The 25,940-nt window shown below is 37.3% G+C and overlaps 1 pseudogene across 1 annotated transcript; it reads right to left on the reverse strand.

Annotated features, from left to right (window-relative positions):
- Positions 1–3,859: 3,859 nt before the first annotated feature.
- LOC123834683 (large ribosomal subunit protein uL23-like) lies at positions 3,860–4,385 on the reverse strand (annotated as a pseudogene). Its single transcript, XR_006788483.3, has one exon. The product of XR_006788483.3 is annotated as a large ribosomal subunit protein uL23-like (transcript).
- Positions 4,386–25,940: the final 21,555 nt, after the last annotated feature.

The following is a 25,940-nucleotide window of genomic DNA, read 5'->3' on the forward strand; positions in this document are numbered from 1 at the left end:
GGGGACATGTAAATAAAATAGGAAGGACCTTGCTTGGACCAATGAGGATGATGTGTATGAACTAATTAGTATAATTAACCCTCGACACCAGTGCTATGAACTAATTAATATGATTACCCAAACTTTTCCACCTGAGGTCCAAACAAGAGAATAATAAAATACAATTAGCATATTTAGTTTTGGACCAGGTGAATTCCACCACCTGATGTCAAGTAGGGGGTAGTAAACAAAATGCATGTTGATTAATTCTCAGAGTGTATGTCCAGTTCAGGCTATACAAAATTGTTGATTTTTTTTTTAATTGGCTGTTGGTGTTCAAAATCTTAAATCAAGAATATTATAAAATTAGTTGTAGTCTACTGTGTTGAATGTACTAATAGCTAACATTTGAGGGCTTAAACTTTATAGACCTGTTCTAAGAGTTTTATATGTATTAATCTCTACAGCAATGCAATAAGGTGTTTACTATATTCTCATTTTATAAGTGAGGAATTGAGGCAGAGAGAGAAAAATCAATTTGTCCACAGTCAAATAGCTAGTAAGATTAGGAACAACATTTCAGTGTTGTGCTCTTAAACACAACTCAACTGCTTCTCTGATCCTTTTTTTTTTTTTTTTTTTTAAAGATTTTATTTATTTATCTGAGACAGAGAGAATGAGAGAGACAGAGAGCACATGAGAGGGGGGAGGGTTAGAGGGAGAAGCAGGCTCCCTGCAGAACAGGGAGCCCGATGCGGGACTCGATCCAGGGACTCCAGGATCATGACCTGAGCCGAAGGCAGACGCTTAACCATCTGAGCCACCCAGGCGCCCTCTCTGATCCTTTTCTATGGTGCCTTCTTACTATGATAATATGTACTCCAACAAGAAGGCAGAGTGGTTTAAATTGCGCAATGAGCTTTTATTATAAACTTCTTGCTGGGGATCCAATTATTTCTCCATTTCACCACAATGTTGGGATCAATACATATTGGTATTCAATACATATTACACAAACATTAATGAATTCCCCCTCAGTTTGCAGTCTGGGGTTTTGGTTTCTGATAATGGCTGGCTAGATAATTTGGACTCTCATTCTGAAAACAGCTAAAAATGGTAAATTATAAAAATCTTTAAAGGCATGGAAGAACTAACAAGATCATAGAAATTACCAAGCCAAAATTAAAGTGAATATGGAAACCTAGAAAGGTGAAGAAACTAGACAAGGAAACTGCTTTTGCTTCAAAAGTAATATGTGGATTTGGGAAAATTAAAATTTTATTTTTGATGACCTTGTTGGATGAGAAAAAGCCCAAAGCTCACATAGTGAGAGGAATCAAATAGTAAATCATAAGTTGAATCCTCAGGGTAAGGGCAAGCTATCCCTTATGAAGTCCTGCAGTCTAGGTTCGTAGAGTGTTTGTGGTTCTGGAAACATATGAATTAACCCTGAGTTAAGGTGGTTGCTTATTGTAGTCCTAGGATTTGTCATAGTTGACCTGCAAAGGAAATTTTTATATTCTACTTCCAGTAGAAGGAAAATTATTCATATTGAAGACCTAAGATAGGAGAAGAAATAAAAACCACAAAAGTGGTATGTGTATATATTCAAGTTAATATTGCCTGTTAAAGAAAATCCCTCCAATTTCATATATAATTACATGTATATATACATCACACATACAAAACACAGCATATAACTTGGGAGAGTTAGTGCTCTACAGACTATATGTTGTCTTGGAGGACGATAAATTTACCTTAGATTATAATACATTATAGATACATGCTTCCATTTCTGAGATAACCACAAAGTTTATAATTTTGAAACTATTAGGAAAAAATAGAATGAGAACAATATCAAGAGTTCAAAAAAAAAGAACAGAAAAGGTGGATCAAGTGGAAAGTGCAGAAACAATTAGATTTAAAGCAAAACATTCAGTAATTACACTAAATGAACTAATTTTGGCAGTTAAGAGAAATTAGTGTTCTGTATTTTAAAAATATTCAAATTGGTGTTAATGAACAGTCATGTCTAAAACAGCATGATACAGAAAATTTAAATTAAAAAAACTGTGCTAGCACCAAACAGAAACATACAATAGCTATATTAGTATCAAAAGAAATAGTCTTGAAGGCAGAATGTTTTTCTAGCAATAGTTTGCTAAAACCTCAGTTGAGAATGTTTGATCCTTATAACATCATAGGACAATTTTTATTTTATGTATGTAGAACAAATAATTATACAGATGGTTGATCTCTTGAGTCACATCCTCAAGTGTATTAAGACATGCTTATATATAGAACCACTTGTCTGCAAAATTCTTTCCCAAAGTTTGTCCCCAAAAACCTTATTCTATGTGATATTAATACAAATTCTATATAGAAGACATTCCACGATGAATTGGGAAACAATTGCATATTGTATCACTGTCTTTGAGACTTATAAGCCATTAGCATCTCTGAACTGCTCTTCAGTAGAAAACATTTTTACCTTTGTTTACACCTTTTTCCAAAGGTATTTGATTCCAAACTCTCTTTTCATGGGCTACTTTATTATTTATTTATTTATTTATTTATTTATTTATTTAATTTTGATTAATTTATTTAGAGTGAGAAGCCAGGGGAGGGGCAAAGGGAGGGGGAGAGGGAGAATCTCAAGCAGACTCTGCACTGAGCACGGAGCCAGACTCAGGGCTCAATCTCACGACCCTGAGAGTTGGCTTCTTAACATTTATATGTGTATACCACTGTAATAAACCATGTAAGTTGTTAGTCTTAGTTATAATGCCATTGATCTTAGTAAGTCTCATCCTTTTTCTTTTTAAACTTTTTTTAGGATATAAATCTATTCCTTTAGGTAACTTCAGGAACCAAGAAGTTCCTAAAGTGCTTTTGTTCTGAATATTTCCTGAACAACACATTACAGAATCGTACAATATTATATCAGACGATCACTGAGTGGTAAAGCATATTTTCAAATACTGGAAATGCATGGACTCCTGTAGAATGACCCAGTTCAGAATATATGGCTCTATTCAGATCAAAGGCAAAGTTGAAGAGCTGAATGTTAGCAATAACTGATTGAGCAATGCATATTATTTCATCTAACATTCTTGTATGGTAGTAAAATTGCTTCATTCCCCAAATCCCTAACTACCTTAGGCAGAAAAATGGAAAAAAGGTCTAAAGAGTTACCTTTAAGTGAAATAGCAAGAATGTGAGATTTGGGAGGTTTGGACAAGAAATTAAGCTTCAGTTTTTATTTTGCATCCTACAGAGCTCTACATGAAGAGAGGTATGCTGGGGATGTTCTCTGCTTTAGTCAGATATGACCAGGCTATTGTTTCAGACGTAGGATAGGATTCTACTTTCTGCCCATAACAGGTATGACTTTCTGCTGATAACAAGTATGACCATGAGGCTTTCTTTGGCCAAAACTTTAAGGTCTGGCATGTGGGTTTCAATAGATGCATATGTCGAAATGAAGACTCCATTAGCCAGGGAACTTGACTATAAACAGGGCCCCCCTTGCTATGAGAAGCATGACCAAGAGGGACACTTGGTTATCTTAAGGCTCTGAGTTTTTCAAGTGGCTTGTTGTTGTACAATAGCAGCCTATTCTGACTGATACGATATTTTAGTTTTATTCCATTTCTGTCACTACTTGTTTGGACAATCTTCATATTCCCTAGTATAAGGCCTTTCATTTTAAAGTGATAAAGTTGGATTCGACTAGCCCTGTCTAGTCTAATTTATGAGTGTTAGGGTCCCTATTCCAAGTGGGATTGTGACTGTTTTCCCTTCTGCAAAGCCAAATAAGAGCACATAAGACAGGGAATCAGAATGCCTTTCCCAAGGGCTTCCATAGTCAGGTCATCTCTTTTTTTTTGGTGAAAAGATTTATATTTAGATTTAGCCAGCTGGACTCAGTTTAGATGATTCCAATTTTGTTGGCAACAGCCAAAGCATCATAGGAGCCAGTCGAACATATGCCTTCTTCTCTCCATCAGGTCTGATCAAGGTGTTGACCTTGGCCACGTCAATGTCATAGAGCTTCTTCACAGCCTGTTTGATCTGGTGCTTATTGGCCTTGACATCCACAATGAACACAAGCGTGTTGTTGTCTTCTCTTTTCTTCATGGCTGACTCAGTAGTCAAGGGGAACTTGATGATGGCATAGTGATCAAGCTTGTTTCTCCTGGGGGCGCTCTTTCGAGGATATTTGGGCTGCCTCCGCAGACGCAGTGTCTTGCGTCGTTGGAATGTAGGTGACGTGCGGATCTTCTTTTTTTTGTGACTGTGGACGCCTTTCAGCACCGCTTTCTTGGCCTTCAAAGCCTTTGCTTTGGCTTCGGCTTTGGGAGGGGCAGGGGCTTCTTTCTTAGTCTTCGGCGCCATCTTCGTAAAAGGGCAGTCAGGTCATCTCTTAACATATTTCCTATAACAGTGATTCATGCATATGTCTATTTTATCATGAGACTGTGAGATCACCAAGGGCAGGGAGTATACCACACTCATCTCTAACTTCTTAATACATCATCATGAATTCACTTAAACATTTTCAATGACCTGGATCTGGAGAGCTGTGTGCAGAAGTCTAACACAATTATCTCTTAACTTTAGTATTAGGGAACACTAATTGAGACCAGTCTTCCAGGGTTAAGCATTGATTCATTGGCTTGGGATTCCCGGTATTCTAACTATTTAGACTAAAACATACACTGGACTAAATGGACATGCTTGAGAGTGCCTGTAAAGGCTGGTTAATTATTTTTCTGTTCCGAGAAAATGAAGAAATATAGGCACATTACAAAACTTCTATTTGAGGATCAGTAATCTAAGTGTTGTTTTGTATGTTCTGAAGTATGTGTTCCGATGCAATTCTACCCTTGAGACATCTGTAACAAGAGCTCAGTGGATCCTAAAGTGTTTCCATATTTAATCATTTACGTCTGCTCAAAACTGTAATGATCATCTGAAGTATCCTTTTACATTTTATTTTTTAAAGATCTTCAGAGTAATTCTGTAATCTTTGGTAGTATCTTGGTTTGCCTATATAGTTGAGAAGTTCCTATGTTAAACTGCACTCATGCTATAAATTAATGTAGCTGCTTCTGTCCTTTTGATCACAGGTAGTCAGCATCCTCTTTCAGATATCTTTTCAGACATTTGGAGGCAAGCAATAAGTCAAGTTTAGAGTGCCTAAGCTACCTCTGTTATAAGTAGTAAAACTTAGCCTTCTCACTGTTAGGTCTTCTAATTATGTGTTTTCTGCCATATCAAGGATGCTGATACAGGTCAAAGGGAGTCCGGTGCTAGGATAAATTTTGGTTTCTCAGTAATATCTGTATTATATATCAAAACTTATGTATATATATTTTCCTTTGGGGCATAAGGGAGCCCACTTTTTTCTCCCATAAAACTTGAGTATCTATTATTGACTTTAAAAGAAAGGATAATTGTGTGAAAATCCTAGAAATCAAGAGAGATTTTGCTTGCTATGAACACATAGGCTTATGCCTCTGGCTAAAGATCCTTGTTCAGTAATTCTCTGTCTTCTGTTAAGTGGGTCATTTTACCCACTGCAATAGGTCACTCTCTTGTTAGGGGAATGGCTTTGGTCACCCACAAGGAGTGATCACATAAGCATGTTAACAATAGAAACTTGAATGTAGGAGACTAGTTTTGGGGTTAGGTAGACCCTTCTCGCATGCTGGATGTTCTCATGATTTAAGAATTTCCCCTCAGGGTGGATGAAAATGGCAATAGACAGTTTTAGAAACTTACCTTAGACCATGCTTTGAAGGAAGTTAAATGTGTTGGGTTAGGTATTGGGGAATCCTGAGTTTTATTTTCTGCTCTTTATTGTGATTCAGGCTTTCCTTAGTCTTTTCCCTCTGTTACCCTTCGTTTTAGGGTATGTAAGTTCCTCAACAGCCCAGTTATCCTGAGAATATTATATCAAGGGTGGCGATTTGCTTTGCTTTGCCCTTTTTTTTTTTTTTTTTAAGATTTTATTTATTTGAGAGAGAGAGAGAGCACAGAGGGAGAGTGAGAGGGAGAAGCAAACACCCCGCTGAGCAGGGAGCCCGATGTGGGACTCAATCCAGCAATTTGCTTTTCATTGGCTTACTCTAAGAATATGGTCAGAGAAATGGAGGAACTAATTATTACTGCTTCATAAGAAAATTGAGATCTTTTAGGCAAGAATCACTGACAAACTCAGAACTGTGTCTTATGTATTCAAAATAGCATATTTTTTTTTTTAAAGATTTATTTATTTTGAGAGAGCGAGAATGAGAGAGAGAGATAGAGTACATGAGTGGGGGAGGGTCAGAGGAAGAAGTAGGCTCCTCGCTGAGCAGGGAGCCCGATGCGGGACTCGATCCTGGGACTTCGGGATCATGACCCGAGCCGAAGGCAGTCGCTTAACCGACTGAGCCACCCAGGTGCCCCAAAATAGCATATTTTTAACACAAAGTACATTTAGAGTGATTTGTTATCTTTTCCCATTGTTGAGATAATACTATTTTTTGTTATGTTAATCACCATACATTATATCATTAGTATTTGATGTAGTGTTCCATGATTCATTGTTTGCATATAACGCCCAGTGCTCCATTCAATATGTGCCCTCTTTAATACCCATCACCAGGCTAACCCATCCTCCCACCCCCCTCCCCTCTAGAACCCTCAGTTTGTTTCCCAGAGTCCACAGTCTCTCATGGTTCGTCTCCCCCTCCGATTTTCCCCCCTTCATTCTTCCCTTCCTGCTATCTTTTTTTTCTTTTTTTTTAACATATAATGTATTATTTGTTTCAGAGGTACAGGTCTGTGATTCAACAGTCTTCCACTATTCACAGCACTAACCATAGATAACATACTATTCTTTAGAATATATTCCACATCCCTCTCTACCAACTCTTCACTAAAATGAAGCTAAAGAATAATGGTAGAATATTAACTTTGCCACTAGCCTGGCATATATCAGCCAGTTATAAGGTAGCTACTTTGGGCTAAATATCAAATTATTCCTGATGCCAAACCCAGCGACACGTCCCACAAGTTGGTGCTATCAGGCAGGTTAGGTAAATTGGCTAATCAGTTACTTCAGATGACCTGTGTGTCCAAGGCCACTTGAAGAGAATCCAACCAGGTCCTGTACTCATCTGAATTTCCATGGAAACTGATCTTTTATGATTGTTACTATCTTTTTAATAATCTATTTGCTACCTCTTAACACCCATGTACATTTAACTCCACAGCTTCCACCACTATCATCTGCTCTGAATCCACCAGGGTTTAGATTATCTTGCCCTAATTCCCATTGGTCAGTCACCATCAAAGCCCCAGACTCCCAGCCCCAGACTTCCAACTCACTCCTCATTAGCAGCGTTTAATTATTAGATGACTTTGCATATCGTTTTATTCTGCCCCATCTTTCCTTCTCTCCCTAACCTCTCAAACTCTTCTATCCTGCTTCCTGAAATTCGTAGGTCCAATGTAGGCACGTTTCCCTGTATACGGTATTTCTATGTATACATTGCTTTTTACCTTCCTGCTCAAACTTAACCTGGCTCCCGGCAGAGGACACAGCTTCCCCTATAGATCTCTTAAGTGGTGGCTGTCCCTCCGCCCCTGTGTTGCTCTCACTGGGCCTGGACTTACTAGGTGTCCTCCCCATCCCTCATTTCTACCTTTTCTTTTTTTATCATTATCACTCCATCCCTAAAAATACGCAGCTTTGAACATCATATTTTTGGACTATAAATCATCCACTGCTCCTCATTGTTCAACTGCCTGGCTCATTTCTCCTTATTTTTCCATTATTTAGCTTCTGGCTTACTGTCACTATCTGTATTACTACTGTTTAATTCGGTTGATTCTAAATATATACATAGATGACCCTTCCCAAACCTTGAATTCTTAATGTATTAATTTTTTTTTCCCCCAGTCTCAACCACAACCATGATAGGCCTTGGACTTTGCATCATGAATAACTACAAATTCTCTGTAATTCTGTTTCATGCATCTTACTCGCTGATAAGCATTTATTTTTCTTTAGCACTAATACATTGTGTACTGATTGTTTTTTTAAGTTTTCCCCAGCTCTCAGAACAATGCCTGGCACATAGTAGATACTCACTTAATACTTAATATTGTATGAATTATTTGTTGATGTGCCTTATCTTCCTTACACTGTAAGCTCTTTCCTTCTGCAAACAAATATATCTTTAAGGGTTTCCCATACATATATAAGGAAATACAAAGATGAATACTATGACCCTATCTACAAGGAGCTTACAATCTTGGAAGCAGGCTATATGGATTTTATTATAATTAAATATCTTGCCAAATGTGTGATAATAGCTCTGGGAGTATGAGCCTGTCTAGGAGATTCAGGGGCATTTTTCTGTAGAAGTTAGTATATTAAATAAGATTCGAAGTATGAGAGCTTACCAAACAGATAAAAGGGTAAGGGCACTTTATGAGTAGGGAAATTATGTTCATCCAAACCTATTCACCTCAGTAGAACCTAAAAATAGGTTTTAAAAATCAGAAAGGGAGACATTCCTTCAAACTTTGAAAATACATATCACATGTGAGGGTGGATTTACCATGAAGTTAGCGAAGAATAAGCTTCAGGACTCCTCACTTGCAAGAAAGGACCCTGTCAGTGTGTTCACATAATATTTCTTTGTTAAAATTGTTAAAGTAGGGCATATTTACCTTCACTAGTTAAAACTGATATAACTTTTTACTCTCCCTGTCACATTTCATCTTATTTCTAGTGTTAAAGTGGCAGTGTGCACTTCTGGGATTTGACTAGGGGCTAATTGACTAGCAGGCACATATAGTTTGGGTTTAGTAGGATATTTTTGTGATTCATTCACTTCTGTGTATAGTTACTTCATAGATTCTCCTAATGCTCCCCCTCCCTGGGCCCACTTGACTGGCATTGCAAAAGAAAGTATATGAACAAGTGTCCTATGTTTACGTGAATTTATCTTTTTTTTTAAAGATTTTATTTATTTGATGGAGAGAGAGAACGAGCAGGGGGAGTGGCAGGCAGAGGGAGAGAGAGCCCAATGTGGGGCTCGATCCTAGGACCCTGGGATCATGACCTGAGCCAAAAGCAGATGCTTAACTGACTGAGCCACCCAGGTGCCCCATACGTGATTTTATCTTATGGTGCCCTTTATCTTGTGGGTGGTAGAGAAAAAATCAAATTAAGAAATGTACGTCAGAAGCCAGTGAATGGGTGAAAAAAAAAACTTCAAATTGTCAGATATGCAAGATTATAACTAGATGATTAATTTTCTTGGTCAAAATGGAACTACTCTCTTTCAGAAAAGATAATATAAAACTCATTATATATCACTACATTGAGGGCATTATCACAAACTGGTTATCAAGTATGAATATAAAAATAATTTCAAGTTTTCTGCAATACTAATCTTGACTGAATTCTTACATTTTATATATATAAACTTGATTAGAGGCACATGACTGCTTTAGTTTCTTAGGGCTGTCATAAATTACCGAAAATTTGATGACTTAAAACAACAAATTGATTTTCACACACTTAGGGAGGCCATAAGTCTGAAATCAAGGAATTGGCAGGGCTGGTCCTTTCTGGAGGCTCTGAGGAAGAATCTAGTCCATGCCTATCTCCTAGCTTCTGGTGGCTCTGTTAATCCTTAGCATTCCTTGGCTTGTAGATGCATTTTTCCAACCTCTACCTCCATCTTCATATGGCTTCCCCCTGTGTCTCTCTTTTTTTTTTTTTTTTTTAAAGATTTTATTTATTTATTTGAGACAGAGAGAATGAGAGAGACAGAGAGCACATGAGAGGGGGGAGGGTCAGAGGGAGAAGCAGGCTCCCCGCCGAGCAGGGAGCCTGATGCGGGACTCGATCCCAGGACTCCAGGATCATGACCTGAGCCGAAGGCAGTCGCTTAACCAACTGAGCCACCCAGGCGCCCCCCTGTGTCTCTCCATAAGGATACCAAATATTGGATTTAGAGCCCACCATAAATCCAAAATGATTTTATATCAAAATCCTTAATTACTTAATCCTTATCCAAAATCCAAATTTATTTAAATTATGAGGTTGTTAAGTTTTAGGAAGATTCCCTTTAGTTTACCTCTGAAAGAGCAAGAAAGATTCTTTCTTGTCTTTGGAAGTAGTATCTTTTTATTGCTGCTGTATTTAATTATTAGTAGAAATCTTTAGAAACATTTTGCTACCCTTAATTTTCATGGAAAAACTTTATAGACAATCAAATATGGGAGATTTTTTTCTTTTCCGGAATTTAAACCTAAAATCGATGCTTCCATATCAAAAATAGAAGGATTCAGAATAAAGTTTCTTCTTTCTTTAGTCATACTAAATGTATATGTATGTATGTGTCCAATTAAAAAAATGGAACGGGATCAAACTATAAATGTTAAGAGGAAGTTTTGATTCATGTCCAAGATTGAGGACTCTTAGGTAATCCTTAATAATAAAACTTCATTGTCCATGAGCTGATGCATGAAGATATTTTGAAAGATAAACTAAACTCATTGCTACATTATTTCCCAATTACATAAATTCCCTACAGGGTCAGAAGCACATTGAAGCATAATCTTCAGGGTGCAGTAATGCTGATTGTATAGCAAAAATTTAGTTAAAATACTCCTTATGCTTTATGCCAGCATTTTGGACTGATTCTCACCTGGTGGTTCCTCCTCAAAAGTTTGTATTAATTCATCCTTAAGTTAATACTTTGCTTGGTTAAGAACTGTATTCTCTTCTGGGGCTCTTAAAATAAAATGCCACTGAAGGTTTTTGGTGGTTTTGTCGATGGCTTCCATTTCAGATTCACAACTTAATCTCAAAATACAAACCTTTGATAAGGATATTATGCAGATGATAAAAGAAATAAGATTTAAAAAAAATAATGAAAACTTCAAAATGTTCCCCTTAAGAATGTTAAAACTGAAGAACATTTCAAAGATACTATAAGATAATTTATTAGTATTTTTTAAAGTTTAAATGAAATTACCCTTGTGATTATAATAAAGGTGCCATAGTAATTACAAAGAATTTCAAAAATGTTTCTTTTTTTTATTGATTTAACTTTATTTAATGTAAAGGAATAGTTATTTTCCTCTGTATTAGCAGTTGAGAATTTTCATGTGGATCTGTTCATATCATGCTAGATTGAAATATCTAATATCCAGTACTTACAATCTAATTCTTTTTTTATAATCTAATTCTTAATAGGCTATCTAAAATGACCAAATTATTTATAGCAGCTTTAATTTGTATCCATTTATTGCTGTTTTTTTTCTGTTAATGTAGAAAATATCCCAGTCACTAGTTCCCTAAGCAGCAGGATGAGAATACATTATAATAGCCATTCTAAATTAAAATGCCTGCTTTATTAGTTATCAAGGTGTTGGTGTTTCCTATTTTGAGTTAGACTGGGAAAGTATTTATATATAGAGAGAGAGAGAGGACTGCTAGGCAGGTATATCTAGCTAGCTCAAAAGGTCCCGTCATTTTCTCCTTTAAATAACACACTATCATCTTGATAATTGGCATATATCACATTTTAGTTATATGTACACAATGTGGTTGTTAATTGAATTTTGCTACATTGTAACTGCCTTAGATTCAGTGTAGAGATCTATGTTACACATCTGACAACCAATACATTGTTTTTTTTGTTTTTTGTTTTTAAAGATTTTATTTATTTATTTGACAGAGACACAGCGAGAGAGGGAACACAAGCAGGGGGAGTGGGAGAGGGAGAAGCAGGCTTCCCGCTGAGCCGGAAGCCCGACGTGGGGCTCAATCCCAGGACCCCGAGATCATGACCTGAGCCGAAGGCAGACACTTAATAACTGAGCCACCCAGGCACCCCTAACCAATACATTATTAAAGTAGTTATTGTATCAGTCAGCTATGGCTACAGTAATGCTGGGTAATAAGCCACCAAATGCACTGAGTTTAAAGTATTTATGCTTGCTTACAAATACATACATGGGCTGTAGGTCAGCTGATCTAGATTGGGCTCAGCTGGACTTGGCTCCAAATCACAGGCTGAGTACAAATGAGCTTGATATGTCTCTTTTCCTCCTTGCAATAATGAACTACCCAAGAAGGTTCTTTTCATGTTGTCTTAGTTTGTTCATGATGCTGTGGCAAAATACCACAGACTGACTTGTAAAGAGCAAAAATTTATTGCTCACAGTTTGGGAGGCTGGAAGTCTGAGATTAGGATGACAGCAAGGCTAAGTGAGGGCCCTCTTTCAGGTTGTAGACTTTTCCTTGTATCTTCACATGGCAGAAGAGGCTAGGGATCTCTCTGGAACCTTTTTGATAAGGCATTAATCCCATTCATAGGAGTTCTACCCTCATGATTAAGTACCTCCCAAAGGCCCTACTTCTTAATGCCATCAACTTTGGTGATTAGGATTTTAACATACAAATTGTGGGAGGACACAAATATTCAGACCATAGCACATGGCAATATCAAAAGCATAATTAGTCAAGTCCCGCTGTAAAAAGCTATTTCACACCTTTGTTTTTATCACATCATCTAATATCCCATTAACTGAAGCAAGTCATATGGCCAAGCCCAGCATCACTGGGGTGGGGAAGTACACTCTGCCCACAGTGTGAAGGGGAAACGGCGGGGGCGCGGGGGCGGGGGGGAGGGGGCGCGTAGAATATTTGAGGAACGATCACCTAATGTACGACAATTCGGAGTTTCATTTTTAAAATTGATGGTCTAAAATTCACTAGTAGGCAGAGTCTGTCTTAAAGTCTATTCTTGGAGCATGTTTTAAGAAGAACCTCCTATCTTGATGTAAGGCAACCTCAAGCCATGTGTCCATAGGGAATATTTTAGTGAGGCTCCACTGCAGATTTATTTCAATGTACAACAATAAACTTAGATGGAACTTGCAACATCCACAGAGAAAAATGCCAGCAATCCGACGTTTAAATGAACAGCATATGCACAAATTGGTGACATTTGACATTACTCCTCTGCGTATTTGTGAGCTCTTTGGAACCAAGGTAATACATACTCTTGACAGAAAATTCACTTTCTGTCAAACTGCCCAATTTTACCTCAAATACTCCTCTAACTTCCTTCATATGTGTTCATGCCTCATAGTTCGAGGATTCATTTGGACAAATTGTCTTGGAAAATAATATGCTATCAATTTCATAGTTGGATGTATAGGAAAAAGAAAAATGATGGGAACTGCTTTTTTGGGTAATGGCGATCGCCATTTTTCACAAAGGTAAGTAGTGGAGGTTGTCATTGAGGCCGTTACGATAGCCCACAGAGGGAAGACATGTTGTAGATGGGGGGCGGGGATGGATGTTTATTTGGGATGTCCTACTGGAGTATTTTGAATATTGAAGAAACAGAAAATTGGAATTGCTCACAGACCTGTCTTTTCTCAGCAAATTTGATGTGTCAGATAGTCCTAAAGCCCTCCCATCTGTTGACGACTTCGCTGCAAAATCTATTGCTTGAGAAATGGGAGAATAAAAATGATGTCCTCTTTTTGGTAGTGTAATAGCCAAGTGAATTACTTAATATATTTTATACTCCCCTCCCCTTCTCATACACCTACTATATTAAAATTTCATTACCTAAGTGAAAGAATGAGCCTGCCTTTAGCACAAATGAGAATTTTAGATTGTAAATGTCAATGTTTATTGCGAGGCATAATGCATGTAAAGCTTTTGCAAGGTTGTTAAGTGTATCATGAGATAAATTTTGTAAATTGTATTTTGCTTACTTCCTCATTGTAATCCAAAGTAAATGTTACATACAAAGGAAATAGTGAATCATGTCTTACGCTGGAGTATGTTCCTTGAAAGCATTTTGATTATGTTTTCATTATGTCAGTACATATGTATACATGAAATGCATCACTTATGAGATGTTTTTTTTTTTTTTTTTAAAGATTTTATTTATTTGACAGAGAGAGATACAGCGAGAGAGGGAACACAAGCAGGGGGAGTGGGAGAGGGAGAAGCAGGCTTCTCGCGGAGCGGGGAGCCCGATGCGGGGGTCGATCCCAGGACCCTGGGACCATGACTTGAGCCGAAGGCAGACGCTTAACGACTGAGCCACCCAGGCGCCCCAGAGATGGTTTTTTTTAAAAGAAAGGTTAACTCTCTAAGTCAGGATGATGGGTGTATGAAAGGAAAGAAAATGTTTTCCCATGGATTTTCTAGGACCCAGACTGATGATAATTTTTAACTTCAGAGATTGCATTTGATGCTCTGTTTCAGGGGCTAGATACTGTTGGTGAATCATTTAAAGGAACTAAATCTGTATTTGAATGATTTGATACCAGCACTTCAGCCTTTGTGTATTATTGAAATAAGAACTCTAGCTAACCCTAGCTCTTGTCTCCCAAGAATTTAAAATACTCTTAGAATTTGTTTTATATTTGCATAGTGTTTTAATCACTTCTATACACAGTTTGCAAAATGCAGGACCTGGTACTTGGGAGAAACTTTAATTATTTGAAATTAAATCTAGTTTAAAAGTCATTTGGATTTAAAGCATAAAGTTCTGGATTTTACTCCCGCTGGTACAGGTAATAATATCATTACCCATGTGTTTAACTATCTAGATCTTTCTATACTTTACACTCTTAATCTCTAAGTGGCAATAATTTCTTTCCTTTTTAAGGTTTGTTTATTTTAAAGAGAGAGCGTGGTGAGGGAGGAGAGGGACGGAGGGAGGTGGAGAGAGGGAATCTCACGCAGACTCCCCGCTGAGCGTGGAGCCAATGGGCATGGGGCTCAATCTCAGGACTCTAAGATCACGACCTGAGCTGAGATCAAGAGTCCTATGCCCAATGGACTCAGCCACCTAGTCACCTCAAGTGGGGATAATTTCTTAAAGGGTTGGACTGACCATGAAATCAACTATGAAATTATTTTTGAAAGAATAAAACATATATGGTGAAACAACATAGTTTCTTATTATCCTTTGAAGTTTTGGGTAAAACTTTATCATAAAGGAGATTTTGACTACAACTGCCTGGAATCATAAAAATACAACAGAATTCCAGCAGAGTCTCACTTATGTTACTGAGGTTTCATTTTGAATGTTGTTTCTTAATGGAGCGACAACTACATGAAATCTATCCTAGCCCTAATAGAATTTACAGTTTTTTCTAGGATAATTATGTTTTAATTCTTGCAAATATAATAAATGTTGTAGGAAATGAAGGAAATCCAGGTATACACAACAAAATGAAGCTAAAGGAAGAAAATTAAGATCCCTCATAATCTCACAGCACATTGTGAGGTATAGCCTCCCAGCTTTATTTTGTGTACATGTTTGTATGGATATACAAAACACCATTTTTTTACAAAAAATTGTTTTGTGATTTGCTTTTAAAAAATTTACTGTTCACCCTGCACATTTTTTCAAGCTATGAAATACTTTTATGTATTTTTATGGCTGTTCATATGGTTATAGGACTGTACCATACTTTATTTTACCTATTCCCTATTGTCAAATATTTAGTTGGTTTCCATTTTTATTATGATAAATAGTGCTGCGGTGAACAGTTTTACAGCAAGTTATTTACCGGGAACTTGGTACATTTCTGCATTTATTCAATTCATCTTTTTCATTTCTCAGTGAAGCTACAGAACTTGCATAGGACTTGGACAGTCCTTACTGTTCAGTTGAATGAACTCCTATTAGTTAATAGTTCTAAAAGTGTTATTCCGGACCTTCCAGGATTTTCCAGATAATTAGGCCTGTTAAAATGAAATAATAACTGTGTCTTTTTAATTCTTTTATCCTCTATTCTGTTAGCTTACACGTATAGGACAATGTTGAATCATAGTGACAGGAGACACTGTCAGGCGGTTTGGGTCTTTAATGATCATGCTTCTCGTAAAATGTCAAATGTGAGTTTGAGGTTAATATTATTTATCGTGATAGAAAGGTTTAACGGTGAACCTTTTTAAAAGTCTAGAATAGATGTTGGAATTTATTGGATACCTTTTTTGGGTATCTACTGGAATAATCATATAGCTCTTCCATTTTGGCTTAATAACAAGATTAGTTTTAATAAGAGTTCATGTAGTAGGGTTAGCTGTGAAATTGTGGAACAAAGACTGAACTCCAACAAAAATGCTAGGAATGATACAAGGTTCTAAAGCTTATTAAAGTGCTCTGGAAAAGTCACTTATCTATGTTGAAATTTAACTTCTTTAAAATGGAAACACAAAATCTCTCCCAGAACTAATACTATGAATATGGAAGTGCTTCTTAATCCATAACGTTTAGATATGAGGATGATCTCTGTAATTTTATTTAGCTATACCCTAACCAGTTTTCAAAGTCCAAAGAGTAGGAGTGGGTCAGTGCTTCTTTTCAAGGAGTCTTTTGATTTTCTTAGTTGCTCAGCATTGTGGTTTTTAAGTTTAACTGACGTGAAACACACAGAAGTGTACACATCATAAATTAAAAACTTGATGTATTATCACAAAGTGAGCACAGTTACATATTCACCTTCCAGTGTAAGAAACAGACCATTGCCAGTATCCCAGAAATTGGCGATGCTACTTTTAACATGTTAACCATTTCACCTGGATCTTTTCTGGACATCAGACTGTGGGCTACTGCTCCTCTGCATCATTCAGAAGGCAGCATTTTGGTAGAAGAAATTTCAGCAGTAGCAGCCTTTAGCTCAAATTAGGACTTGAGGACTAATCCAACACTAAGATGCCATGGCCATTTCCACAATAAAGAACAGTTTTCTCAAAAGTCCACTTTTGTTGTTGCCTCATTCAGCAGGCTTACTGCTTTCATCTTGTTTGATCCCTGAAATTCAAAAGCAAGGGACCATAATACTGAAAAAAAATTTTGAGGTTGGTAAATAAGAGATTACCCATTGTCACTTTGAGATTTTTTTTTTTTTTTTTTAAAGTAACTATTTCTGATTCAGATAATGGAATGTGCTTGAAAGTTTTTGGAAAGTTCTATCACTTCATTTCACCCTCTTAAGAATCCTATGACCTGGCTAAATAAATACTAGAAAAAAAAAGACCCAGAGAAAGTTTGCATGAAAGCCTACATTATTAGGTTCAATGGTCTAAATAAAGTTTGAAGCACTTTATATCTTAGGTGAGCATTATTTGCAGTGTAGAATTTCGGTAACTCTTTAGGAATTTCCATATTTCTAATATATGACACAATTTCCCTTTTAAACTTGATGAAAGGATGCGGATGTCTTAGCATGGAAGGGTGAATGACAAAACCTTAGTAGATTTGACTCTCAGGCTGCTGCCTCACCCTGCAGCCTCCATGCACAGAAAATCTCACAAGTGAGTCAGCATTCCAGAAAAATGGTCAGTGTGTCTCAGAGAACGAAGAGTAAATCCACTCTGGTATGCCTGAGTCCTACCAAGGCATAATATACAATCATGTGTATTATTGGGAAAAACGGACCAACAATCTCATCGTTACTGGTCTAATAGGTACAAATTTCTTATGTCCTTAAGTTTGCACGTGCAAGAAAAATGTAACCTTTTTTCCTTGAACGTGTCCAATTTCTTGAAGACCTAAATACCATCTTAGTATTGCAGGGACCATCTGGCTTTTCCGGCTTTGCTTTTCTGCTGAAACAGTCCTCTCTGGGGAAATGGATTCCTCTGACTGAAGGTGCACTTGGATGGGTCATGGGTAGGGAATAGGGAGTGTAGACATGAGAACAAGAAATCATGGGTGAGAAGAAACCTTGGTTACTACCTAAAATTATTATCCCATCACACAGACAAGGCTAAATTGCTGTCCGTAGCACTGTGGCATAGAGATTCTGCACCAAACTGTTGAAAGGGAAACCTTCTTCTCTTTATTTTCTCTTTTCTTTAATCCCCACCCACTAACAGGTGAATAATTAGGCTCATTTCCATTTAATAATGCACTGTGTGGGAATAGATGCATTTGGAGAGTGATTAACAGAGCAACTTGACACTCTGCTTCTAGAAAAATAAGGCTGAGACACACAGAAAACCGCAGATATGCCAAATTCAGTCTGGGAGCTTAAAATCCTCCTCCAGAATAGTGCTTTGACTTCTCCAGCCAGTCTCTTCTGGCAATATTAAGTGCCCTGCCCCAAATGATCCCAAGCAGAATAGGTGGGAAATTTCAATTGCTTAAGAAACAAGGAAAATGATAGATGTGCCTGGACCCTTGTCTATCTTGGACTATTTAAAGGCATTTTCTCTGGATGGAACGTGATCAGAGGTAACAAGCAGAATTGCAGGGTTTAGCATAGTTATTATTTTGGATCCTGTGCAACTGCATATAAAAATGTCAGAATTAAGACCAGTTAAAATGAAAATTGAATTGAGTAATTTTTTGAATCCTAATCGTAATTTGAAAATATTAAGGACTTTGGTTATATAGAATTGTCCGCATGTTCTCAGTTATTGCTGTATAGAATTGCATTTTTCCCTTATAAGTTAGTAGTTATTACATGTCCTTGTAACTGTTGACTTTGAAATTTTCTTTCTAAAATCCCCTAATAACTTACTTTGTAAAAAGGCAGACAAAAAAGAAGAGGGCAAAAATTTAAGTAAGGTTGTATTGACTTTCCTTGGGATGGCATTTTTATTGGGATTTATGAATGATTGTGGAGAAATCACTTTAGAGCTAGAAAGGAATTTACAGAGATCATCAAATACAAGTCCCTTATTTTATAAAAGCATGTTCATACTATACTATATATCAATTAAACTAAAAAATCAAAGCACACTATATCTTATATGAACATTACCTATAGATGAGAGTGATAGTCCTACTGTTTGCTATTTTTAGAAACATTTGGCCTGCATTATAAAGGATATGTCAGAGAAAAAAATCAAAATCCCCTGATCAGTGATGTTGAAGGTAAATGTCTTCAAGGCCGTTGCTTTTGGGGATGGCAAAGGCTGTTCTTTGCTGGACTGCTGGTGTTTGCCTGGCTCCTTGGATCCTTGTTCCAAATGGATTTTAGGTATTTATGTTTGCAGCAGATATTGAAGATTAAGTTTTAAGTGCTAAGGTAACTTGGTTTGGTTATGAATAGCCTAGGATTTGCTTTGGAGTCCTATTAGGACTTTATCCCCAATTATATTTACAGAAAAAATTTTGGTAAATCAGTACTCAGAACACATAAAATTCTAGCAGAGGGATTGGATTTCAATGCAACTACTTACTTGCAATCACTGTGTCTGAAGGAAACATAACTTTGGCCGTTGACCCATTTTGTTAGCTTGTTCTGGTGGAAGGAACTCTGTCCATAATGGAGATAATTTCCATAAATAAACAAATTTTTGTTTGAATAACTTAACCTATTGCCTTGGAAAGGCATAACATGGATTTGTAACTATTTTGTGATTAAGAGGCTGTTACACATTATGTCCAATGGTTCCTATTTTCTAGTTATAAGTCAGTTTATTCTACAAGCACCCACTCAGGAAGAAAATCTGTATTCAACTCCCTTCTTTCCTTTCCCAGCATGATCCTCCAGTCATGTACTCATTCATTCAATTTGGTTGGTCAATCACTTATTCACAAGTATATTTTAAACTCCTTTTATGTGCCAAACACTTTATAAGTTACTATTGGGACACAAACATGAATGAGATCTAATCCTTTGTCAAGAATTTGTAGTCTTTGAGCAAAACTAAGTTGTACGCAAGTAACTACAATGCAAGCTATTATATTGGGAAGTGTTAAATAAGAAGTATGTGGGGGTTGAATGCAAGGAATGAGATATTAACTTCAGTGTACTTGTAGATGCTGCCTATGTGTGTCTTAGACATACATATATAATGTGTATATAATATATATAATGCATATATACATATGTGAGGTGTATATAATACATACATATATGTGTGTATAATATGTGTGTGTGTATAGTGTGTGTGTGCTTCAGAAATAATACTTTTCTGTTTTTTTTTTTTTTTTTTTAAAGATTTTATTTATTTGACAGAGAGAGACACAGCGAGAGAGGGAACACAAGCAGGGGGAGTGGGAGAGGGAGAAGCAGGCTTCCCGTGGAGCAGGGAGCCCGATGCGGGGCTCGATCCCAGGACCCCGGGATCATGACCCGAGCCGAAGGCAGACGCTTAACGACTGAGCCACCCAGGCGCCCTAATACTTTTCTGTTTTATTACTATGTTAAAAGAACCTCTCTAAGTATCGTTAAAAAGGACTTAGTTACCAGACCAATCAATATCCTTTATCCAAAATTCCATTGCTTAGCCCTACATATAAAATCGATGGCTTTCTATTTCTCTTTGTCTACAGTGAGCACAAATATGCGCCAGGATGGCAAGCACTTCTTGTTGTTCTCCAAGCTGTAAATTTTTTGTCTCTAGGAACTCAAACCTAATGCATAATCAGAAAAGATTTGTTGAATAAATAAACCTGGACAGCCCAGGTAAGTAGCTCCCATCCTAGTCAGAGGTCACTGTGAACATTGTAGTAAGTACCCCCAATAATATTGACGCAAGCAAGATAGAAGTTGATGTTTCTTTCATCCAATAATCTGATCTAAATGGTTTAGGTCTATTTCGGTCATTTCATGGTATCAGGGACTCAGGGTTCCTTTTGTTCTGTTGCCATCCATAGGCTATTGTGTTTATTTGGAGCAGTTTAATTTACTAGTTTATCTGAAATCCGGCCAGCAGGAAGAAGGAAAGGGAGAATAAGGGCTTGCTTGTTCACTTTAAGACTACATCTTGGAAGTTACACGAATCATTCCCACTCATGTCCCTTTCGTCACAATTTGTCATGTGGCTGCAGCTAATTGGAAGCATGGCTAGGAAATGTCAGCATCAGTTGGGCAGCCATATGCCTTAGATAATCGAATCCAGTTAGCAATTTCTGCCATAACCTCTTCCGCATGGTGTAAGTGTAACGTATACTTTAGTGTGATTGTACTACAAGTTATATTTTCATTACAGAATCTAGCACCTCCAATTTTGGAGTGTGTGAGATGAAGACCTCAATTCATTCTCTGGTAGTTTTTCTAGCTGAAGGAAGTGCTTTCTGATGTTCACCGGATTATCAAAATTGTTTGTGCTTGTTACAGGAACTAACATCATTTTAGAATTTCCATGCATCTTTGCCAAGAAAACAGTTCCTTTCCATGATGGATTGACCCTCACCCCTCCTCTCAGGGCTAGTATCCAAAGAGAATAGATCACTTATTTTCTTTACTAAGTGTTCCAGACTGTTTGTTGGTTCATTGTCCAGTAGGAACTCTGCCAGTTTGCTGAGGGCTGCTGAAGGAAAAATTACATATTTTTGGTTGAAAAGAGGCATCAGGAATCTCTTTTGTATCCATTCTCCTTCATTTTAGTAATTCTTATAACACTTGACAGATTAAAAAAAAAACTAAAATGATTAGCTTCACTTTACATGGAAAGAAACATCAAAAGATATTATGGATTGCTAAACCTCATAGGGTAGATTTCTAACAGAACTAGATGCTTAGACTGCATTCCTTTTGCTATTTGCCACATTTATTTAAATGTCAAGGAGTTGAGGGAGATTTCAGACGCATCTGGATTTTGTCAGGTTCATAACATGACTAGACTGATTTGGGGCTATTTTGTGGTCATTTCATGTAACGGAACAAAATCGAATTTCCCTTCTTTGGTTGCTCTGAGCTCTAACCCTTCCTTGCAACAAGTTTTCTTAGCAGGTGGTGATAATACAGGAGATGAGCTTTGACTAGATCACATATATGATTTCTGTAGATGTCAAATTTGTTCTTGGGGGGGTAAAAAATGGATGCTGATCTTCAATGTGAGATGACAGGGTTATTTTCCCCCACCCTTCATAATTTACCAAGTGTCATGTCCTTAATGATGCCATGTGCCATAAACCCTGATTCTCTGAAGGACAACCATGGGGTTGGAGATTCAACTTTTACAACTCAGATGTAAAGGAAATAGGGAAGGTCTATAGTCTATAACCTCATTTTTCACTTTCATTAAGTCTCCTCTTGGCAATTGGTTGGGGAAAAATTTTTAGTCCTATTCAGTTTATATTTTAGTCCAATCATGTAATTGACGATGTATAATCTTTCTTAAATAAAGTTGCTCTGGTATCCATGCAGACTTTCCTTCTTAAGGTGGCATTTAGCAGTAGGATTGAGGGTTCTAGGTCTTTGGTGGGAAGGTTGTTCCTTGACCTACTGCTGGACTTTGAGTAGGCACTATCCGGCATCTGCTCTTGGCCCTCCAAATTCACCTTGCTTTCCATTAGATTCAGATCTCGAAGTTGTCCTCCATGGCTTTCCTTGAGCCCACTGGCCTAGTGGTGTGGCCTCCGTGTGTCATAGAGGACCCCATTACAACAACCTATAGTCTGACTATGGCTCCTGGAAATGAGAAGGGCTCAAGAGAACTAAACTGTAAACCTTTCTTTGACCATTTGCATGTCTGTGGCAGCAGGAGAACCAGGGACATTGACTTCTCTTTACCATGGGCATTAAAGGTTTCAGTGGTGGACGGAAAGGTCTCATTTATATGATGTGAGAATGCCAGGACCTGAACTGTTGACATGGTGAAGTAGGAGGCAAATGTTTGGGAAATTCCTTCTCAAGATGTTTAAATTTATTTGAGCCAGTCATTCTTTCTGGCCTTATGTTGTGGATTCAAGAAATGTAGTGGCATCAGAAAAGCAAAATACATGCAGATGAAGCTTTATATATAAATAAAAATTTTTTTTTGATCTCGTAATGCATTATTTGTAATGGGGCTCCTGTGAAATCCCAGTGCCTGCTCCTTCCAGCCAACAGCAAATAGCTCCTAGTTTTCTGGTCTGCTTATTCCATATAACAAATGAGTTATTACTCTGCCAACATTACAGCTATTGTAAGTTAAAATACATATTTGGTTTACCCTTTCTCCAGCTATGTTCCTGACCTTCCTCTCATTCACACTCCTTCAGGAAAAGGCAAGTTGACTTTCTTTGTTTTCATGGGTCCAGTAATACAGAGAAGAAGCTAAGATTTTTTTCCTGTGTAGATTTTTAGGACAGCCGCTAGGATAGGCACATTGGAAACCAGTGACAAAGTCAGTTTCATCTCTTTGGGAAGAATGATATACCTGTACTTAATCAACTTTTACAAAGTGACTGAAGTACACTGAACCTGAGGGGCAGCTGACAGAAAACAGAACATGCAGTCTAATTTTGGAAGGTTCTGCCTCTTCTGTTCCCCTCTTGGAAACAGTACAGATGAGCATGTTAAGAGAAATCTAATTTTGCTTAACACACTGTCCCAAGGGTATTGGGCCTGAGAAAGATTGTACTTAAATTTTTTGTGGGACACCTCACAGCATTATGCAAAAAATGTCAAACTATGGAACACATTTCAGGAACTACTGATTTAGGTACCAGTACCCTCAAACCCATTTTTGCAAGAATAGCAAATACCTTAATGCTTGGCACGTAACCCACTTCATATCAGGAATGTTCTTTGAAGAGGGAGTGCATGGTATCAGGTGGATGCAGATACAGATCTAACAAATGATGCTACTTTTCCTACAGAAGAAAAGTTTATTCCAATATTCTGTTGTCTATTTTGATGTTCTAGCATTCTGAGGAATTCTGCAGCCAACAGTTGTAGAGGCTGTTCATGTTTCTCTTCCAGTGGTAAGTGCAGCAACACCCCCAGCCCTCCTAGTCACCCTAGTCACACCTGTTTGGCTCCTCACACATGAAGAAGGTAACAGTATCTTCTAGCTGCTTGCTAGCCTACTGTTTTTAAAGTCTCATTTAATTATTTTTAACAGATAATTTTAAAGGTCTGTTAAAGAGGGTGCCTTATATTTTTTCCACAGCACAAACAATTTCTGTAGTCTTACTGTGTGTTACTAAAACCAATTAGAGAAGTTCCTTAGGAAATTTGAAAGGACTCCTCTCCTTTAAAAAAAAAAAAAATCACGTTGAAACTTGGCCAAATTTTAATTTCATTTCTTTTAGTAGTCTCTATACCCAATGTGGGGCTCGAACTTGTGACTCCAAGATGAAGAGTCGCGTGTTCTTCCAACTGAGTTAGCCATGTACCCCATAGCCAAATTTTTAATGTTGTAGCTTTGCAGTCTTTCTCCCCTCAATTGAGTTTTCTCACAATTTTGATTTTCTCTCTCTGAAGTTGATGCTTATGTATTTTACCGATCCTTACCTTGATTTCATGGTAAGCTGCTGAGGGAGGCTTGGGGCCCCTTCTGAGGCTCTACCAGATGTGAGGAGTTTAGGTTTTAGCAAAACCGTATTAGACCTTCATTAGCATATGTCTCCTTGTCAAGGATAGCAGATGAGTTTGTAGAGCAGCTTGAATCCCAGTCATTTTCACTAAAAGCAACAAATAATCGGTATTAAATACTTAATTAGGGAACATTCCAGATTGGAAAGGATTCAGCGACACCTTTGACAGAGCAAGTGTTGAGTTCCCATCTCCAAGGGAAAACCATTATCAAGTGATCCTTGTGTGGATTATCCTGAAAAGCTGTTTTAATCCATGAAATATCTTCCCTGTACCAAATTATCTACAAGGGGTATGCTGGAGAAATGAATGCTCTTACCTTCAGATAAAATCATGAATGAATTTGACAGAATTTCCTCTTTCCTAAATGCAGATGAGTGAAGTTTGGGTGAAGTCACTGGTACAGCACAAGGGAAATTGCCCTGAAAGATGGAAAACCCTGGCTGTATACCGGCTCCAAGTCTCCTTAGCTGTACTCCCTAGACAAACCACAAGAGGCTGTGCCTGAGTTTTCTCATCTTTAAATTGAAAGGGATAGAAAAAAATGATCTTAAATGACTATTCTAATATTTTTGGATTTCAACATAAAAACCTCACACATTTCTGTAGATTTCCTGTTTTCTCGTGGTCCTCTGGGGGTTGGCCCAGAGCAAAATGGGTGGCCACTTGGATTTACAGGTTCATGATTTTTATTATTTACCAATTTAAAGGAAAATCTGTAGAAGAAACAAGGGATAAACACTGAACTCAAACACTTTTGAGCATGGTTTCAAGTTAATCCTTTCATATATAATTCAAAATATTTCTCATCACTTATGGTACAACATTATCTTAACTTCTCCAAAGACCTTTTCCCAAAGGGAAAGTGTGGTTCTATTTCTAATTACTTCTTAGTGATCACATGATGTTCTTATCTTTATGATGTCAGTACTTAAGGTCAGCACCCAGAGACAGAGCAGCTGACAAGAGTCTGTGCACAATTTCAGCCCTTCCCTGGATCTTAGCTGTGTTAAACGCCCACTGCTCTTGGCTTGCTTTTCTCCTGCATCTTCTTTTCTGGTCTTTTTTTTTTTAATCTCCTTCTAAAAGACTGCACCTCTTTGTATAGCTGCTCCTGAGGTTACTGACACAGCTCATTTTATTTCTAATAACTGTGACCGTTCCCCTTTCTCTTAACAATGGAGTCTTCTGACTCTGCCCCCTTTTTATTTTTTTCCAAAAGTCCCAACTTAATATTTTCCTTTTAAATACAGTTTCAAGTTTTTAATATCAGTTGGTCCTTGGAAGTATCTAATGGACAAATGTAAGATGAAGATTTGGAAAAGATTTGGAAGAGACATTAGGATAACTATTTTTAAGAAGTATAAAATATAATAAAGCCAGGATTATCTTGGGAAAGATTCATAAAATACAGGATGTCTAGAAATTCTGGAAACACAAGTATGTCAATAAGAATACCTTCAATCTGTAATAGAAATTAGTATTATCAATGTTCCAAGATTTAATGGACACTGTGTATTTTAAAATATTGGTTAATGTGTTAATATTTTCTTGAATTGATCACCTAGGTTTAACTGCCTATGGGAGAAAAATAAAACCCAATATCTTAAACTAAGGATGTGTTTCTTTCTTATATA

The sequence above is a fragment of the Mirounga angustirostris genome, unplaced genomic scaffold, assembly GCF_029215605.1.
Source record: "Mirounga angustirostris isolate CCGP_5_RB_7025 unplaced genomic scaffold, mMirAng1.0.hap1 SCAF_1, whole genome shotgun sequence".
NCBI lineage: Eukaryota > Metazoa > Chordata > Mammalia > Carnivora > Phocidae > Mirounga > Mirounga angustirostris.